Raw genomic sequence first — 7,630 nt, forward strand, 5'->3', positions numbered from 1 at the left:
TGGCCGCCTTTCCTTCCAGTTCTCTGCTGCCTGTGACTGGAACAAAATTGCAAAAATCGCTGAAGTTGTAGACTTTTATTTCCCTCACAACTTTAAACATCTGCTATCTGAGCAGCTAACCGATCGCTGCAGCTGTACATAGTCCATCTGTAAATAGCCCACCCAATTTACCTACCTCATCCCTTACTGTTTTTATTTATTTACTTTCTGCTCTTTTGCACACCAGTATCTCTACTTGCACATGATCATCTGATGATTTATCACCTCCAGTGTTAATCTGCTAAATTGTAATTATTCGCTCCTATTTCCGATTTATTGCCTACCTCCTCATGCCTTTTGCACACAATGTACAGTATATATACTCTTTTTTCTACTGTGTTATTGACTTGTTTATTGTTTACTCCATGTGTAACTCTGTGTTGTTGTCTGTTCACACTGCTATGCTTTATCTTGGCCAGGTCGCAGTTGTAAATGAGAACTTGTTCTCAACTAGCCTACCTGGTTAAATAAAGGTGAAATAAAATAAATAAATAAATAAGACTGACACACAGGTGTGTCAATAGACTCTTAGGCTATGATACAGACAAGGTTTCAATTACCTGCATCATTGACTAAAGAAGTACATCTTCTTGACGCTGTCACCCTGAGCATACAGTATGTATCTACCAGGGAAAACACAATTACTACAGTGTTCTCTACGTGAAAGCCTGTGTGCAGAGGATTAGATGAGGAGAGAAATTAAAGATGTGATTATGCAGTACTTGTGCAGTGTGTTTGGGTGTGTGTGTGTGTGTGTGTGTTGTGTGTGTGTGTGGTGTGTGTTGTGTGTGTGTGTGTGTGTGTGTGTGTGTGTGTGTGTGTGTGTGTGTGTGTGTGTGTGTGTGTGTGTGGTGCAAGTGCGTGCATGTGTGTGTGTGTATAGCACATATAATTTATGTATAATATCTATGCTCTAACAACCCTGATACTCATGAGTTCACAGTTTTCATACCAGACTTTCAGACCAAACCATAGGCTACATCCCAAATAGCACATTGCCTTCACATTGCAGTACATTTGACCCGGGGCTAAATAGGGAACGGGGTGCCATTTGTAGCAAAGCCATTATTCTCCTTGCCTTTACTATCACCACTGCACTGGCCTTGTTTAACCCTATCAGCTGTTTAAGGAAAGATTACAGAAGGTCTCTTCTATTCAGGCCTTACGCAGTCACAGAATCACAGAGGGCAAAAATGTATATTATTATTCTGGCCTTTATGTAACGTAATCACCAACTGGGTCAAAGGTCAGGGTTTTCCTTTGCATGTAAATGCATCCATAATGAATGATTTAAAGCCTACGTTGCTTAGCGCTGATACTGTTACACGTTCTCAGTGTAAGAAAATAACGCCCGTATTGTTACAGTTAATCATTTTGGGGTGTTGTTTGTTTAAACGCTGTAGTTTGTCAAGCTTAATTTGCATATTTCCCAGGGTACTTTTTCTTTTCGAGTGAATTGTAGCATTACAACCCATGACTGTATTCGTTAGTGACAGACAAAAGTATTTTAAATTCTTTCTTTTATAAAGCCTGTGACTTTCACGAAGTGAGTATCTAGGTGATTGCCATCGTTCAAATTAAACTCTATGCAAAAACAATATATGCAGGTTTATCCTAAGGCCTTACTTTGTTGGCCTAGGTTTACCCTAACACAGTGGTGTTAGGAAACTCCTGGTTTACAGGCCACATCAGGCTTGCAAGTCACATTGTGCTGGCTTGCAAAGTGATGTGTAATTCCTATTGGAATCCAGCCAAAGTTAGGATATCTAACATTTTGATTTTTTATTGATCTGCATTCAGAATGACTGTCAGGGTCAGGTAAATTGACAAGAAGACTACCTAAACCATTTAAACTGGAACAACCATTTCAGCAACAGGTGCAATAAATCTAATTATTTGACTGGATTAGTTTCGATTTTTTTGTTGTTATTTATCTTTGTGTAGGTTAAGATTAATCAATGGTTTTAGTATAGACATTGCCATTGAGTGCTTCCTTTCTTCAACGGTAAGAAACTCAAGTAGACTAAACTACAGTACAGTAGAGTACAGTAGAGTAGGGTACAGTAAAGTACAGTACAGTAGCTCATAGTACAGTGCAGTAGAGTAAAGTACAGTACAGTAGAGTACATTAAAGTGGGGTACAGTACAGTAGAGCACAGTACAGTACAGTACAGTACAGTATCCTAGAGTAGGGCACGTTACAATACAGTATAGCACATTAAAGACGTCTATGTTTTAGACAAATAGATTTCAATGTTTGGGCTCTTGGAGGGTTGGAGCCCCCCTGCTGGCTATGAATCTCAATACTCTACACTTTTTCCTGTCCACTACCCACACTGCGGTCCTCTGTATTTTAGTTGGTAGAGCATGGTGCATGCAGACAGATGGTGCATCACCATGTGGCCATGCGGAGAGGGGTCCAATCCCATCACCTGGTGATATTTGTAAGGATGTGACTTTAATGTGTGTGTTTTGGTAGTGACTTCAAAAAGTTGGACAGCATTTTTTAGAGAAAGATGTTAAAAAATAAACAAGACTACTAATTAGATCAGTATCTTTGAATGTAGTAATAGAACAACTCAAGATGTTCTATTGTTCCAAAAATGACAAAAATCATTAATTGCTTTATTTTCAAACATGAAGTTTAGGAGTCAGGGTTTGGGACAGCTATCTATCTATATAGATATATGTATAAAAAAATGACTAAACAATTTGGATCCCTTCACAGCCTCAGAGGATCTAGATAACTTTTCTAACCTCTCTGGAATACAATCGAATTATGATAAGTGCACCCACCATATTACACATTGGATTACTAAATAATACAACTTTTATATTACCGTGTAGTTTACCAATAAAATGATCTGACGGTGAAGTGGACATACTAGATATTCATATCCCGACAGAAAGAAATTCTCACCACAATACATTTGAATAGAAAGTTAGCAAAAACAGTTAAGATCTTGCTAACATGGAAAGGAAAATACCCGTCTATTTGTGAAAAATCACACTGATTAACTCTTTACGCATTTCCCAGTTTACCTATTTGCTTATGGCCCTGCCTACACCTTTTTCCCTTTATTCTGATTACAACTTCTCACTTTTGGTTATTTGAAAATGAAATAATCTCCAAAATATCGTTATTTTTAAAACAAGCCATAGAAAGTTGGTTGCTATTTCAGTTTAATCGACCAGAAAAGACAGAACAAATATTACAACAAATATTATGGTTAAACTCAAATATATTAATTGATTTTTTACGATACAATCTTTGTTTTAGGGTATCTGAGGAGTAAATAGAAACATATTTTAACTTGTTGAAACAAAGTTTAGGGGTAGATTTTTGGATTCCTTTCTCTGCACGTTGAACGAGTGGATTACTCAAATCGATGGCGCCAACTATTTGGGGTATAAAGAAGGATTTTATCTAACAAAACTACACTACATGTTATAGCTGGGACCCTTTGGATGACAAATCAGAGGAAGATTTTCAAAAAGTAAGTGAATATTTAATCCGTATTTGTGTATATATGAAACCTGTGCCGGTGGAAAAATATTTTGATGTGCAGCGCCGTCCTCAAACAATCTCATGGCATGTTTTCGCTGTAATAGCTACTGTAAATCGGACAGTGCAGTTAGATTAACAAGAATTTAAGCTTTCAGCCGACATAAGACACTTTTTTGTACATAAATAATCATAAATATTATGGATTTTAAACATTTATTTGAATCCCGCTAGCGGGACACCGGTCCTTTACAATCTGTAGAAACTATGAGAATACTAGGACTTTTGTGAAATATCACAGCACAGTTGAAAAATATATGAGTAATAGAAGTTTACTCCAATTAGGAGAGGGATTGTAGGGTTAGGGGAAAATAATAAAAGAAGGAAAATATCTATCAAAAATATATATACTGAACAAAAATATAAACGCATCATGTAAAGTGTTGGTCCCATTTTTCATGAGCTGAAATAAAAGATCCAAGAAATGTTCCATACGCACAAAAAGTGTATTTCTCTCAAATGTTGTGCACAACTTTGTTTACATCCCTGTTTGTGAACATTTATCCTTTGCCAAGATAATCTGTCCACCTGACATGTGTGGCATATCAAGACGCTGATTAAACAGCATGATCATTAAACAGGTGCACCTTGTGCTGGGGACAATAAAAGGCCACTCTAAAATGTGTAGATTTGACACACAACACGATGCCTCAGATGTCTGAAGTTTTGAGGGAGCGTGCAATTGGCATGCTGACTGCAGGAATGTACAACAGAGCTGTTACCATCTAATTGAATATTCATTTATCTACCATAAGCCGGCTCCAACGTAGTTTAGAGTATTTGGCAGTACATCCAACCGGCCTCACAACCGCAGATCACCTATGGCTGCGCCCCTGATTTCATGTGATATCCATAGATTAAGGCCTGATGAATTTATTTCAATTGACTGATTTCCTTCTAAAAACTGTAACTAAGTAAAATTGTTGCATGTTGCATTTATATATTTGTTCAGTATATTTACCAAATAATATATGGGGGATTGAAAATGCACAGACAATTACATTGATAGAAGCCACAATCTGCAATATTAAAGTTGATCTACCCCTTAAATTAAAAAACTAAAATAATAATAATATTTCTTTTTAATTACTTGGTACTATACACTGCGTGCACAATTATTAGGCAAATTGTATTCCTCGGGATTAATTTTATTGTTGAACAAACACAATGCTCTCAGTCAATCCAAAATGTTACTGAACCTCAAACCTGAATGTTTAACAAAGGAAAAGTGAGTTGTGTCATTCTCAGGGAAATATATAAGTGTGCACAATTATTAGGCAACTATTAGTGTGCACAATTATTAGGGAACTTAATTACAAAAATAATTTCTCTCAACTCACTTGTTTATTCTCAATTTTTAGAGTAAGTGTAACAGATAAGTAACACAAAATGACAATTATATAAACTTTTTGGCCTTTCAAAAATATTCAGTGACCATATAATCCAAGATGGCGTAGCAGTGTAGACGTGTTTCTTTAGTCCTCTCGTGTACGTTCGTATTTTTTCGTATTTCTTGTATATATTTTAACATTTTTTTTCTATCTCTTTTCGATTTTTAATTCGATTATACCTTCCGGTAACCTACCTCACCCAATGTGATACGGAATCGCTATTATTTTTTAACTTTGGAACACTTTCAAGAACCCCCAGTAGCTAACCAGGTAATCAGCTACAAGCTAATTTAGCCATTTTTTGCCGCTGCTAGCAGCTTTTACCTTCTGCACAGACACCAGCCCTGTTATTAGCCTGGATATTACTCACCAATTTACCAGCATCGGACTGTCTCTCGACAACAACGCCGGATTCCTGCCGTAATCCCTGAGCCACTACTTCTGATCCTCACAGCTAGCTTGCAGCTAGCGCAGCTAGCGCCACTGCCACGAAGCTAGCACCAGTTAGCAAACACAATTCCACAATTCACAACCTCTCTTTCGCCATCGCCATCTGGCTTGGATTCTCTGTCGACACGACCACGTCTGGTCTGCAGACGAATACCCCACCCGCTGTGCCCTCAACCGGCCTCCGTCTGAGCAGACCCCCTCCGTCTGAGCAGACCACCCCCCGGGCTACTAACTTTAAACGCCGCGTGCTAGCTTAGTGGAGGCCTCCCTGCTCCATCTACGGCTGCCCCCTGGACACTATGATCACTTGGCTACATAGCTGATGCCAACAGCCCCGCCCCCCGCTGCTACTCGCCCAAGCCTCCCCAGCTCTCTCCTTTACCCATATCCAGATAGCAGATGTTCTGAAAGAGCTGGAAAACCTGGAACCCATACAAATCAGCTGGCTTGACAATCTGGACCCCCCTATTTCTGAAACTGTCCGCCGCCATTGTTTGCACCCCCTATTACCAGCCTGTTCAACCTCTCCTTCGTATCATCTGAGATCCCCAAGGATTGGAAAGCTGCCGCGGTCATCCCACTCTTCAAAGGGGGAGACACCCTGGACCCAAACTGTTACAGACCCTATAATCCATCCTGCCCTGCCTATCTAAGGTCTTCGAAAGCCAAGTCAACAAACAGATCACTGGACCATCCGAATCCCACCGTACCTTCTCCGCTGTGCAATCCGGGTTTCCGAACCGGTCACGGTGCAACCTCAGCCACGCTCAAGTACTAAACGATATCATAACCGCCATCGAAAAAGGACAGTACTGTGCAGCCGTCTTCATCGACCTGGCCAAGGCTTTTCGGACTCTGTCAATCACCATATCTTATCGGCAGACTCTCAGTAGACCGCGTTTTTTCTAATGACTGCCTTGCCTGTTCACCAACTACTTTGCAGACAGAGTTCAGTGTGTCAAATCGGAGGGCATGTTGTCCGGTCCTCTGGCAGTCTCTATGGGGTTACCACAGGGTTCAATTCTCGGGCCGACTCTTTTCTCTGTATACATCCATGATGTTGCTCTTGCTGCGGGCGATTTCCCTGATCCACCTCTACGCAGACGACACCATTCTATATACTTCCGGCCCTTCCTTGGACACTGTGACTATCTAACCTCCAAACGAGCTTCAATGCCATACAACACTCCTTCCGTGCCTCCAACTGCTCTTTAAACGCTAGTAAAACCAAATGCATGCTTTTCAAACCGTTCGCTGCCTGCCACCCGCACGCCCGACTAGCATCACACCACCCTGGACGTCGACCTAGAATATGTGACATCTATAAGTACCTAGGTGTCTGGCGACTGCAAACTCTCCTTCCAGACTCATATCAAACATCTCCAATCCAAAACAAATCAAGAATCGGCTTTCTATTCCCAACAAAGCCTCCTTCATCACCCGCCAAACTTACCCTAGTAAAACTGACTATCCTACCGATCCTCGACTTCGGCGATGTCATCTACAAAATAGCTTCCAATACTCTACTCAGCAAACTGGATGCAGTTTATCACAGTGCCATTCGTTTTGTTACTAAAGCACCTTATACGACCCACCCACTGCGACTGTTAGCCTAGTCGGCTGGCCCTCGCTACATGTTGTCGTCAGACCCACTGGCTCCAGGTCATCTACAAGGCTATGCTAGGTAAAGTGCCGCCTTATTCTCAGTTCACTTGTCACGATGGCTACACCCACCCGCAGCACGCGCTCCAGCAGGGTATCTCACTGATCATCCCTAAAGCCAAAACCTCATTTGACTCACTTTCCTTCCAGTTCTCTGCTGCCTGCGACTGGAAACGAATTGCAAAAAATCTCTGAAGTGGAGACTTTTATCTCCCTCCAACAACTTTAAAAATCTGCTATCCGACAGCTAACCGATCGCTGCAGCTGTACATAGTCCATCTGTAAACTACCCACCCAATTTACCTACCTCACCCCCCATTACTGTTTTTATTATTTACTTTTCTGCTCTCTTTGCACACCAGTAATCTCTTCTTGCACATGATCATCTGATGATTTATCACTCCAGTTGTAATCTGCTAAATTGTAATTATTCGATATTGCCTACCTCATGCCTTTTTGCACACATTGTATATAGATTTTCTTTTTTTCTACCATGTTATTGACATTGTTATTGGTTTACTCC

Source organism: Salvelinus sp. IW2-2015, linkage group LG5, assembly GCF_002910315.2.
Source record: "Salvelinus sp. IW2-2015 linkage group LG5, ASM291031v2, whole genome shotgun sequence".
NCBI classification, from domain to species: Eukaryota; Metazoa; Chordata; class Actinopteri; order Salmoniformes; family Salmonidae; genus Salvelinus; species Salvelinus sp. IW2-2015.